The 14,201-nt window shown below is 37.1% G+C and overlaps 1 protein-coding gene and 1 pseudogene across 1 annotated transcript in view; both read left to right on the forward strand.

Moving 5' to 3' along the window:
- Window positions 1-14,201, forward strand: part of FBXO11 (F-box protein 11) — an 86,818-nt gene that overhangs the window by 42,429 nt on the left and 30,188 nt on the right. The gene's annotated exons all lie outside the window — the stretch shown is intronic.
- LOC144379235 (protein BEX1-like) lies at window positions 773-9,440 on the forward strand (annotated as a pseudogene).

Here is a 14,201-nt window from a genome sequence, read left to right on the forward strand (position 1 = left end):
AGATTCTAACCAAGAGCCAGTTTTTTCAGAGCCTGTATCCCTAATCATTTGGGTATGGTATATCCAAATATTATTGATAGTTATAATACAAAAAGATCTAAGGAGATGCCCATTATGAAAATAAAGGGTCTGATGTGTATGTTCTGGTGTTTTGCATATAACACTTTTAATAAAATATGTGAAAATAGATTTTTTTTAAATTCTATAAACATTTCCAAAAGAGTATGTTTTATTTATTGTTCTTCTATATGCTAAATACTCATAGTAATAAATACTCCTGGTGTTCTTCCAAATGCTAAGTACTTCTATATCCAGTAGTATTTAGCAAAACTAATTTATATTCAGATAGCACAGTGGTTAAGAGTATGGGGCTCTGGAGCTAGACTGAGTTCACATTCTGCCTCTACTACTTGATACTGTTGTGATTTGGGGCAAGATGCTTAACCTCTCCTTGCCTAGTTACTTACTTAAAACTAGGAATATGTTCCTCAGAGTTGATACAGTGATTCAGTGACTTAATACAGGAATACCTTGTTTTATTGCACTTCACTTTATTGTATATCACAGATACTGCACTTTTAACAAATTGATGGTTTGTGGCAACCCTGCAGTGAGCAAGTCTATCAGCACTTTTTCTAACGGCATTTGCTCATTTGTATCTGTGTGTAATGTTTTGGTGATTCTTGCAATATGTCAAACTTCTTCATTATTTTATAGTGATGATCTGTGATCAGTGATTACGACTCGCTGAAAGCTCAGATAATGGTTAGCAATTTTTAGCAATAAAAGATTTTTTTAAATTAAGGTATGTATGGGTTTAAGACATAATGCTTAATAGCCTACAGTATAGTATAAACATAACTTTTACATGCACTGGGAAACCAGAAATTAATTTGATTCACTTTCTTGCAGTGGTCTGGAACCAAACCTGCACATTTCCGAGGTGTGCCTATACATATATAAAACATTTGGAACAGTAGTGCTTACCACATGTAAGTGTTCAGTGTTAGGTACACGAGTAGTAGTAATAGTACTAGTAGCAGTAGTGGAATTGCTGCTGCTGCTACTGTTAGTCCAGTTACTGTTATTGTCATCATTTGTATTATAAAATAAACTTTTGAGACATCCAAATTACATAACTAACATTGTACTTGGAGTCCATTGATCTAAAACTTACTTAGCTACCACTTCTAACCTTCAGCAAGCAGTTCGCTGAACTTTAATGGGCCTTGGGTGCTCTCTCAGTAGAATAGTGTTATAACATCTTTCCTGTCAGGTAATCTCTTGATCTGTAAAACATTACTTACTAGAAATCTTACAGTTCCAGAAATTATGGTCTAACTTTGAACCGTGAAAGAAAGAGAACTGATGATGCTCAGCCTTCCTGTCTCTCCATGAGGTCCATTGTCTTTCTTTCAGAAAAATAGTTTCTTATGTGTGTTGAGTTGACAACACAGGTTAAGCATTCAATGCTTGTTAGACTATAAAAGGCTTATTCTCATTCTGATCTTCATACTTTACTCTAAATTTATTGCTAAATTTAATGTGAAAATAAAATTAGGGACAAGCTAAATTGTTTTCTTTTAAGCTGTGTGCATATGGTGATTAGTGTGCCCTATTTTATATTTTTCCTAACACCTTATGTGTGCCTTTAAACGGTGCTTACTATCGTGCTTCAATTATTTGTATGTCTAGCTTCCTACAGGATCAAGCTACTCTGGCAGATCTTTATATTCATAGTGACTAGCAAGTACATGAAAACTAACAGCTTTTTAAAAATTACTGACTTACATGAATCCTAGATTAGCCTATAATTAATTAGGTTTGTCTTAACTGTTGATTTGAGGCCATGGTCATTCTGACCCTAAATTAATGATGAACTTGATACCCTGGTCTTATCAGCTTCTACTTTAGATGTAATGCTAGTTTTGAATATTAATATTGTCCAAATGAACTTAAAGCGACTTAAAATTTGTGGAAGTTACTAACTTTAAAAGGAATTTTTTCCTGTTTGATAAAATAGAAAAGAATGATTGCATTACTTTATGAATTTTGTCAATTTAAGACATATGGGAAGGGTAAAACTGGAGGTAAAAAAACAATAGAAGAAAAAATGCAAATGTTCCATTTTTGGGGTGAGGCTGTTCTATACTCCTTCTTTACCTGAAAGAGGTGGGAGAAAATGTCGTAGGAAAACAGAATGTGATTATATAACAGGAAAGAATGAAAATTAAGCTATTCCCAAAGGATGTTAAGCCTTGATTTAGTAGTTGTCAGTTGGAGGTTTTCTTTTATTTTTCATCAAGCTAGAATTATGTATTCTTGCCAATTCTGGGCCCACAGATATTTTTTATATATGGTGTTGATAATTTTGACATCAATAGATAACAGTCCCCTCTGCATTATGTAGCTTTTCCTCAAGGATTGGATAGCACATTGCCATTAAGCATCTATATCACAGTATGTAAATAATGATAGGTAATCTATACTTAGTGACTCTCCACTTCTCCCATAGTATATTTACAGAGTGATTAAATTCTCTATCTCTAAATCACTCACTGGATCTTGAGTTTGTTGAGAATCTCCACTTCAATGTCCCACAGTACCTCAAAACCCAAACCTGAACTCATCTTTTTTCCCCTCCTCCCCATCCATGACTTGCCCACAAAGATCCCTGCCTTGGTACATGACACCACCATCCATTGGATTGCTCAAATAAGTATTACTCCTGGCTCCATCCTCGTGTCACCCATATCCATCCAGTCATCAAGTTTTATGAATTTACCTTGTACATATATCTCAAATCTATTCACTTCTTCCCTTTTTATTACCATAGTTCAAGCCATGTTTATCTCTTCTCAGTTGTATTACTGTCATAGCCTCCTAAACTGGTCTCCCACTATCAGTGCCATCCATTTCTTACTGTTTTTACACTGTTCAGGTAATTTTCCTAAAACAGAACTGTCGCTGTTCTGCTTAAAGACATTCAGTGGCTATCCTTGGCTTTCAAAGTAAAATCTAAATTCTTTGAAGTGTTTTTGGCACCCTTCATGATCTGGCCCCTGCTACAAGATACAGCCATATGGAGTGACTTGTAGTTCCTTGAGACCTGTACTGGAGGTGGGCACCATTAGGTCTTGACACACACAAACTCCCAGTTTTCATTCATCTCAGCTTGGACTTTCTTCAAAAAATCTTCACTAATACCCCAACATCATCTAATATTGGTTAGATATTCTTGTGTATTTCCATAGTACTTTCTGCTTATTCCTATTACAGCATGTGACATACTGTATTTTTATTGCCTATTTAGTTGTCTGTATCTCTCCTAAATTCCTGGAGGGCAAATACAATATTCTGTTTGGTCGCTCCATTTCTCCCCCCCCCCCCCCTTTTACAGTTGTCAACAACTTTGGAGCTCCTTTCTTCAGATTCATTTCCTTCCTTCCTTCTTCCTTCTTTCCTTCCTCCCCTCACTTTCTTTCAATTAAAATTGTATTTATTTTTCAACTTATTTAGACATTAAAAACAAAAAACAGTTTATCCATTTCTCCTACCACCCACCCTGCCTGTAGCAACTATCAGTCTGTTCTCTGTATTTATGAGTGGTTTTCAGGAGTTTTTTTGTTTTTTATAAGCTTTGGAGTTTTTTGTTTTTGTTTTTTTAGATTCCACATGTAAGAGAAATCATACAGTGGTTGTCATTCTTCATCTGACTTACTTCACTTAGCATTAATGCCCTCAAGATTTACCCATGTAACCACAAATGGCAAGATTCCTTTCTTTTTTATGACTGAATAATATTCCATTGTGTGTATATGCCACAATTTCTTTATCCATTCATCAGTCAGTGGACACAGGTTGTTTCCGTATATTGGCTGTTGTAAATAATGCTGCAATGAACATTGGGCGGGGGAGATATGTATATCTTCTTGTGTTAGTGTTTCTGTTTTCTTCAGATAATAGCCAGAAGTGGAATTGTTGGATCATATAGTAGTTCTGCTTTTAGTTTTTTAAGGAACCTCCATACTCTTTTCTGTAGTGGCTGTACCAGTTTACATTCCCACCAGAAATGCACAAGGGGTCCCTTTTCTCTACATCCTCACCAACACCTGTTATTTCTAGTTTCTTTGATAATAACCATTCTAACAGGTATGAGTGATACCTCATTGTGGGTTTTTTTTAAGATTTCTTTATTTTAGAGCAAGCAAGCAGGGGGAGGGGGAGAGGTTGAGGGAGAGAATCTCAAGCACATTTTCTGCTGAGTGCAGAGTACAACAGGGGGCTCGATCACATGACCCTGAGATCGTGACTTGAGCCAAAATCAAGAGTCCGACGCTTAACTAACTGAGCCACCCGGGTGCCCCCCTCATGTGGTTTTGATTTGCATCCCCTAATGATTAATGATGTTAACATCTTTTCATGTACCTGTTGGCCTTAGTATGTGTTTGGGAAAATGTCTATTTAAATCTTCTGCCCAATTTTGAACTGGATTGTTTGGGTTTCGTTTTTGTTTTGCTGTTGAGTTGTAGGAGTTCTTTATACATTTTGTATATTAGCCTTTTATCAGATACATGATTTGCAAATACTTTCTTCCATTCAATAGGTTGCCTTCTCATTTTGTTGATAGTTCCCTTTGCTGTGTAGAAGGTTTTTAGTTTGAGGTAGTCCCACTTGCTTATTTTTGCTTTTGTTGTTTTTGGTTTTGGTGTCAGATTAAAAAAAAATCATTGCCAAGACCTGTGTCAAGGAGTTTACTACCTATGTTTTCTTCTAGGAGTTTTAATGGTTTCAAGTTTTTAATCCATTTTGAGTTTATTTTTGTGTATAGTGTAAGATAATGGTCCAGTTTCATTCTTTTGCATATAGGCTGTCTAGTTTTTCCAGCATCATTTATTGAAGACACTGTCCTTTCCCCATTTTATATTCTTGGCTCCTTTGTCATAAATTAATTGGCCTTATAGGTGTGGGTTTATTTCTGGAACTTCTGCTGATTGTTGTGTCTTTTTACTCCCAATACAATACTGTTTTAATTACTATAGCTTTGTAATAAAGTTTGAAATCAGGGAGCGTGATGCCTTCAGCTTTGTTCCCCTCAAGAATCAGGCAGGGGCTTTTATGCTTCCATATAAATTTTAGAGTTGTTTGTTCTATTTCCATGAAAAATGCCATTGAGTTTATGAGAGGGATTGCATTGAATTTGTATATTGCTTTGGGTAGTATGGACACTTTAACAATATTAATTTTTCCAATCCACGAGCACAGAATATCTTTCCATTTATTTGTGTCTTCAGTTTTTTTCATTAATGTCTTACGGTTTTCAATATACAGGTCTTTTACCTCCTTGGTTAAATTTATTCCTGGGTATTTTATACTTTTTGATGCTTTTGTAAATTGGACTGTTTTTTTTTTAATTCTTTTTAAATTATTTTTTATTTATTTTAGAGCATGAGCAGGAGGGGCGGAGGGAGAGGGAGAGAGAGTCTCAAGCAGGCCCACGCTGAGCACAGAGTCTTACACAGCACTCGATCCCACAACCCCAAGATGTTTCTTCTTTTTTCTTATTTTTATTTTGTAATAGTTCATTCTTCATGTATGCAGCAGCTTTTTATGTATTGATTTTGTATCCCGCAACTTTACTGAATTTATTCTAACAGTTTTTTATGGCTTTATGGTCTTCTATATATAACATAATGTCATCTGTAAATAGTGACAGCTTTACTTCTTCCTTTCCAATTTGGATGCCTTTATTTGTCCTGCCTAATTGCTCTGGCTAGGATTTCCAATACTGTGTTGAATAAAAGTGGCAGGAGTGAGCTATTGGTCTTGTTCCTGGTTTTAGAGGAAGAGCTTTTAGCTTTTCACCCTTGAGTATGTTAGCTGTGGGCTTGTCATATATGGCCTTTACTGTGTTGAAGTATGTTCCCTCTATACCCACAGTGTTGAGAGTTTTTATTGTAAATGGATGTTGAATTTTGTCAGATGCTCTTGCTGCATCTGTTGAGACAATCATCTGATTTTTATTCTTTGTTAATATGTTATATCTCATTGACTAATGTGCAGCTGTTGAGCCATCTTGCATCCCTGGAATAAATCCCACTTGATCGTGGTGTATGATCCTTTTAATGTATTGTTGAATTCAGTTTGCTGATCTTCTGTTGAGGATTTTTACATTTAGGCCTATAATTTTCTTGTGGCCCTTACCTGGTTTTGCTATTAGAGTAATGTTTGCTATCGGGGTAATGTAAAATGAGTTTGGAAGAGTTTTCTCCTCTTCTTTTTTGAAAGAGCTTGAGAAGGACTCGTATTAATTCTTCTTTGAATGGTTGGTAGAACATAACAATAAGAACCCATCATAAAAGGAAGACGACCTATCAGTATGCTGCCTTATAAGAGACTCGTTTTCCAAAATAGATCATATGTCAGACCACAAAACAAGTCTTAATAAATTTAAGAGGATTGAAATCATATCAGGCATCTTTTCCAACCACAGTAGTATGAAACTAGAAAATTAATTATACAAAAAGACTGGCGAATTCATGAATTTGTGGATATTAAAACAGTATGCTGCTGAACAACCAGTGGATCAAAGGAGAAATAAAAAAATACCTTGAAACAAATGAAAATGGAAATATGACAAATTTATGGGATGCAGCAAGAGCAGTTCAAAGAGGGAAGTTTGTGGCAATAAATGCCTACCTCAAGAAACGAGAAGTCCAGGGGCACCTGGGTGGCTCAGTCGTTAAGCATCTGCCTTCAGCTCAGGTCATGATCCCAGGGTCCTGGGATCGAGCCCCCGCATCGGGCTCCCTGCTCAGCGGGAAGCCTGCTTCTCCCTCTCCCACTCCCCCTGCTTGTGTCCCTCTCTTGCTGTCTCTCTCTCTGTCAAAAAATAAATAAAATCTTCAAAAAAAAAAAAGTCTAGGTGGCGCCTGGGTGGCTCAGTCGTTAAGCGTCTGCCTTCGGCTCAGGTCATGATCCCGGAGTCCTGGGATCGAGCCCCGCATCGGGCTCCCTGCTCTGCGGGAAGCCTGCTTCTCCCTCTCCCACTCCCCCTGCTTGTGTTCTCTCTCTCGCTGTGTATCTCTCTCTGTCAAATAAATAAACAAAATCTTTAAAAAATAAAAAAATAAAAAAATAAAAAGTCTAAAACAACTTTATACCTCAAGGAACTGAGAAAACAACAGATGAAGCCCAAAGTTAGTACAAGGAAGGAAATAACAAAGATTAGAGTAGAAATTAATAAAATAGAGACTAAAAAGACAATAGAAAAGATTAAGGAAACTAAGAACTGGTTCTTTGAAAAGATAAAATTGACAGATTTTTAGCTAGACTCACAAGACACAAGGAGAGAGGGCTCAAAATCAGAAATGAAAGAGGAAATATTACAACTGATAGCATAGAAATACAAAGGATTAGAAGAGATTTTCTTGTTATAAGGATTGGAAGAGATTAGAATATACAGTTACTTGCCAACAAATTGGACAACCCTAGAAGAAATGGATAAATTCCTAGAAATATACAACCTACCAAGACTGAATCATGATAAAGTAGAAAATCTGAACAGATGAATTACTAGTAAGGAGGTTGAATCAGTAATCAAAAAACTCCCAACAAGGGCCTTCACTCACTTGCTTCTCGGTGCCTGCTCCCGGTGGCCCTGAGGGCTTGTGGGCCAGAGGCGGCCCCAAAGAGTCGGAGGCGGAGGGGAAGCAGGTGTGCAAGTCTAAGTGTCGTGGCGGCACACTCTTAGGCGAGAATTGGGAGGAGGAGGAGGAGACTGCAAGGATAGGCCCAGGAGCAATGGCGTCCAAAGAGGAACAAGCAGTAAAAAAATCTCAACATGGAGAATGCCAAACAGGAAAATGAAAAAAAGGATGAAAAGGAGCAAGTTGCTAATAAAGGAGAGCCCTTGGCCCTCCCTTTGGAAGCTGGTGAATATTGTGTGCCTAGAGTAAATCATAGGTGGTTCCGTGTTAGGCAGCCCATCCTGCAGTATAGGTGGGACATGATTCAGAGGCTTGGAGAACCACAGGCAAGGATGAGAGAGGAGAATATGGAAAGAATTGGGAAGAGATGAGACAGCTGAGGGAAAAGCAATTCAGTCATAGTCTGTGGGCAGTTAGCACTGACCCTCCTCACCATGACCATCGTGATGAGTTTTGCCTTATGCCTTGAATCTTGATGTTTTCTCTGAACCTGCTTCCTGAACTTAATGTTCTCAATGTACCTCTGTTGTAAACCTTTTGGTGTTACATGTCTCTTGTGGGTCTCCTGTGACCAGCTTCTAATTGAATGTTGTATTTTGACCCAGAATGTAAGATTCTGTCAGCAGGGGAGTTTTACCCTATTGCATGGCAAGATGTTCATTATATATTGTGAAGTTAATAAAGCAGTTTAAAAGAAAAAAAAAAGAAAAAAAACTCCCAACAAAAGCTCAGAATCAGACTGTTCCACTGGTGAATTCTTCTAAACATTCAAGGAATTAATGGTTGCTCTGTTTCACCAGTAATTCACGTCATGCGTGGCACATTCATTCATTTAGTCTTCATTTATTCAGCAAATATTTGTTGAACATACTTTATGTCAGGCAGTTTATTTAATTTTTTTAAAGATTTATTTTTTATTTGAGAGCATGGGGCGTGGGGGGAGGCTGCAGAGGGAAAGAATCTCAAGCAGACTCCCCACTGAGAGCGCAGAACCTGAAGTGGGGCTCCACTCAGGGCTGGATTTCACTACCCTGACATCATGACTTGAGCCGAAATCAAGAGTTGGACATTTAATCTGCTGAGCCACCCAGGCGCCCCTGTCAGTCCATTTAGAATGAGGTGGTCTAAATTTTTTCTTTTGAAATGAAGTCCTGTTTGAGTTTTCAGTAAGTTTTTATAGTATCAAAGAAGTGCTTCTAAAAATTATTATTCAGTGGTCAACATATAAATATATTTTCTTTGACCAGTCTTAGATAATCCCTATAGTTGATGTTGTGGTAGAAGTTTAGCAGAAGTGTATGTATGTGTATAAATAATAACTGAATACATTAATGGAAGTATATAAGGGTATCTTGAATAATTATATTTTTTAAAGTTTGTAAGTATATAATTAGAAACACCTGATTATAGCAAGTCATGCTTTTAAAAAGCAGTGTTTTATTATGACTTTATTTCTGGACTCCCTACCTTAGAATATTTAAGAAAAAAATTTAAGTAAAATATTTAAGTTTTAAATAAAATATTTAAGTTAAAAAACATTTAAAATGAATTTTATTTTCATTTCAGTTTATTCATTGGATTTTTTTAGTAGTTGGAAAAGCTGTGGTAGTTCCCAACTGTGTTAGAAACAGTTGTCAAGTGTGGTTCTTTACAACGTGAGACTGGGAGCTGTTTCTAAACACACAGTTACTAGCACAGATTTGCTTAAGTTTCCAATCTGATCTGTGGCTATGGGTAAGTAATGTGGAATATATATAATATTTGTGGGTGAAAAAAATTACTGTAAATTAAATTCCATAAACTCTAACTTCAGGTTACTGTATAACCTAAAGGACTTTGAACCTCAGCCAAGCAGTAGTATAGTTTTTTGTAAGCCTTTAAAATAGTTAAGTGCATAAAAATTAAGATGTTCTTCTAGCTTCAGAATATATAGACTTAAGTCTCTTCTTTTGTTGAAATGAATCCTAATACAAATTTTCAGTCATATTTAATACCAAGGATTTCAAAGATTATTTTTTAGTTAAAGAAGTGTGCTTATTTTCCAGACAGCTTTACTTAAACCTTGGCTCCTATTAATAGTGAAGACTCTGGTATATTTGTATAGGGTTTACAGTAAAATCTAAAAATTACAAAATGAAAATTAATGTGTGTGTGTGTGTATAGCATCCTTTTAAATTGTATGGTACTATTTATCTTTTAGAGCACTGAAAAGGGTTTTTTGTTGTTGTTTTTAAGATTTTACTTTTGAGTAACTCTGTACCCAACGTGGGGCTCAAACTCACAACCCTGAGATTAAGAGTTATGTAAGGTCTACCGACTGAGCCAGCCAGGGGCCCTAGAGCACGGATAAGGTCTTAATAAAAGTGTGTGTGTGTGTGTGTGTGTGTGTGTGTGTGTCACTGATTTTTTAAAATATAGCTACTAGAATATTAAAAATTAAACTAAATATTACATATGTAGGGGTGCCTGGCTGGCTCAGTTGGAAGAGCATGTAACTCTTTTTTCTTTCATGTGTGTGTGTGTGTGTGTGTGTGTGTGTGTGTGTGTGTGTGTGTGTCAAAGAGTATTTATTTTACTTTTAATTTTATTTATTTGTCAGTAGAGCAAGCGAGCACAAGCAGAGGTGGGGCAGAGGGAGAAGCAGGCTCCCTGCTCAGCAAGGAGCCCGATGCGGGACTCATTCCCAGACCCTGAGATCATGACCTGAGCCAAAGGCAGACACTTAACCGACTGAGCCACCCAGGCATCCTGAAAAGCATGTGACACTTGATCTCAGGGTTATGAGTTCCAGCCCTACATTGGGTGTAGAGATCACTAAAATAATAAATAACTTTAAAAAATTACATATATGGATCACATTCTGTTTTTACTTAGACATCGCTGGCTGAGTATTTCCTAACTGAAAATTATGTTTTCTGTAAGTTATGGTTGAAATTGAGCATTTTTGGCATTGAGAATTATTTTTTTTATTAGTCTTAGATTACAGCTTGCTAAATATAGGCATTCTAATATTAGATGTAAAGTGAAACTATAAAGTTAAAAAAACTTTAACAAAATGTTATTTTGAGGGCTTGCTTTTAGACTGTTGTTAGAACAAACCAATAACTAATATTTTATGATTTCTTGATTCTTGGATTGGAGCTAGTTTTAGGCAGTTACATTAACTATTCATTTTATTCATTGTCTCGTTTATTTATTTAACAATTTTTTTTTTGTTTGCTTCATATGTGCCAGATCTATCTTGGGGGAATGCTTCTCCATAATTTTAGGAGGGAACAAAAAATAGTGGATGTGCATGTTAAATAAGTTCATGGAGATGGAGGTAAAAAGAAATGAAGCAGTTCCTGTCCAGGTTTTTGTTTTATGTAAAGTAGTATGTAAGATCATCATAGTTCACCACTAGTGATGGTTTCTAGGAAAAATTCCTTGAATTGAATAAAACTAAAGTGTTCTCCATAGATGTGAATCAACATTTATTGAGTACTTACTGGACAACAAAGTAGAAACTGAGGAAGTATATAAACAAGAGGCCTTGGGGCACCCGAGTGGCTTAGTCGGTTAAGCATTCAACTCTTGATTTCGGCTCAGGTCATGATATCAGGGTCCTGGGATTGAGCCCTGTGTAGAGCCCCATGCCGGACTCCATGTTCAGCTTGAGATTCTCTCCATCTCCCTCTGCCCCTCCTTTGCTCTCTCTCTCTCAAATAAATAAATCTTAAAAAAAAAAAAAAAAAAGACGCCTTGCCCTCAGAGCTTATATTTTTGTTAGGAAAATATGGCATAAAACAAAAAAGTAAATAACAACATAAGGCAGCTATGACATATATGGTCCTTATCCAGTACTGCAGATTCTTATACAATTCTACAGGAATTCCAAAAATGAAGAGAACACTAATGACTAGAGTGTTGTTTTTTAAATCCTTCTTCTTTGCTTATTATAATAGTGGCCAAGTGATCTTTTCAGAATGACCCCTTTTTAAATACCTTCTAGCACTGTAACTTATTCTCAGAACAGTCAGTGGTAACTTATTATGAGGACTATGTAGAAATTTAGCACAGATTCTTTACCTCAGCACAAGTAAGAATTTAATACATTTCTTCTAGAACTGAGCTTTGAGTGCTTTAGAACAGGACAGTGTTTACAAATGGGAAGTTGAGGTTACGATGGCATTACACAATTCAAATTATGTAGCTTCATGTATTTGTTTGGTGTGAACTTCAGGTTGCAGCTGAGTTAACTAACACCTTTTCTTTCCATTAGTACCTCTGAATTCCTTACTTTTCAGTCTTTAATATTTGTTGTGTTCATGGTGAGAAGGAAAGGATTCCGGGCTGGGTGGGTGAGGTGTAGGTGTCTGTAATAATAAGATCTATAGATTTTAAATAGGAATGGGAGTGGGGTGAGAGAGAGGGTTGTATAGGATGAAAAGTTTTGAGAATGTACTTCTGAGTGTTAAAGAAACTGGTACGAGCATTATAAACCAAGCTGCTAGAGATATCATCCCCACATGCATACACACTACAAATATACGGAAATGTAGTTTGGGTCATTTTGTTTCCATTTTTAAGTGATGGATTTGAAGAGCCACTGCCCTGGCTCCACAGTGGGCTTATGTGATCCAAATGAAACCCACATTTTTCCTACCATTTCACTGTGTCTCCTACTCTTCAGTCCTTGCCAAAAAAATCTCACAACCCAGCAAAACCAAACCAAACCAACAAAAATCCTGAAGAAGTGGACTTCGTGAAAGAAAACGAAGACCACACGTCAGTTAGGATGCTGCCTCTCCAGGATTCAAGTTTTCCGGGATCCATTCTGGAGCAGAGACAGTTGAGCGTTTAAGTCCTACACCAAAGAAATGATCTATCTTAAAAGATTAGGGGAAAGGGTTGATGTTTACTTTTGAGGGAATCTTGATTTCTTTTTACTCATTTAAATTTAAATCCCAAGTGAACAAACTCAACATCTCATGAATTTAGTTATTCTTAAACATTAAAAAAAATAATAATAAAATTCCTGATTCACAACTGAAAAAAAAAAAAAATACGGAAATGTAACACAAAACAAGAGCAAAACTGTAAGTGTATAGCTAAGCTCTAAAGAAGGAAAGAAGAGAAGGAAACCAGAAATGAGAGAAGTCAAATCAAAGCAGTAAGTGGGAGTTAGTGCTGCTGCATAAAATAGCACAGGGACCTTTTGGTCCTGGGATATATCTCCTAAGGGATCTGGGGTGGAATTTGGTGTGTATATGAGGATGGGAGATATGTGGCCTTGGACCTTTTCAAAATGGAACTAGCACTAAGACCCAGGCCTATGGCCTAGAACCCACAGCTTCCGAAATTGTGCAGAAATTTTAAATGACCAGTGATAATCTAAAAAAGAATATAAAGGGACGCCTGGGTGGCTCAGTTGGTTAAGTGGCTGCCTTTGGCTCAGGTCATGATCCTAGGGTCCTGGGATCGAGTCCCACATCAGGCTCCTTGCTCAAGGTGGAGCCTGCTTCCCCTCTGCTTGCCTCTCCCCCTGCTTGTGTTCTCTGTCTCTCTCTCTGACAAATAAATAAAATCTTTAAAATATATATATAAAAGAATATAAAGTAAGCATGTATAAAATTTTAAAAGGATAAAAAAACGGAGATGAGGCATGGTGATGTAATAGGCCTATTTAAAAAAGAAACAGTGGGGCGCCTGGGTGGCTCAGTCGTTAGGCATCTGCCTTCGGCTCAGGTCATGGTCCCAGGGTCCTGGGATTGAGCCCCACATCGGGCTCCCTGCTCAGCCGGAAGCCTGCTTCTCCCTCTCCCAAACCCCCTGCTTGTGTTCCCTCTCTCGCTGTCTCTCTGTCAAATAAATAAACAAAAATCTTTAAAAAAATAAAATAAAAAAGAAACAGACTTGAAAAAGAAAAACAAATCAACTTTCAGAAATTAAAAATAAAATAATGGAGGGGCACCTGGCTGGCTCAGTTGGTAGAGCATGCAACTCTTGATCTCAGGTGTGAGTTCAAGCCCCACTTTGGGTGTAGAGATTACTTAAAATCTTTTTTTAAAATTACGTATATATGTGTATATATATAAATGGAGATATATATATATATATGGAGATATATTGCCTTGAGATGGGTTAAATAGCAAATTAGATGTCATTGCTTTGGCTGAAAAGGAAAGAAAATCTAGAGGCACCTGGCTGGCTCAGTTGGTGGAGCATGCGACTCTTGATCCAAGGTTCTAGGTTCGAGCCCCATGTTGGGTGTAGGGATTACTTAGGAATAAAATATTTTTAAATTTTTCTTTATTTTTTAAAAGATTTTATTTATTTGTCAGAGCGAGAGCACAAGGAGGGGGAGTGGCCGGCAGAGGGAGAAGCAGGCTCTCCATTGAGCAAGGAGCCCGATGCAGGACTCAATCCCAGGACCTTGGGATCATGACCTGAGCCAAAGGCAGACACTTAACCAACTGAGCCACCCAGGCGTCCCTAAGACTTTTTAAAAAG

The sequence above is a fragment of the Halichoerus grypus genome, chromosome 10 (assembly GCF_964656455.1).
Source record: "Halichoerus grypus chromosome 10, mHalGry1.hap1.1, whole genome shotgun sequence".
NCBI classification, from domain to species: Eukaryota; Metazoa; Chordata; class Mammalia; order Carnivora; family Phocidae; genus Halichoerus; species Halichoerus grypus.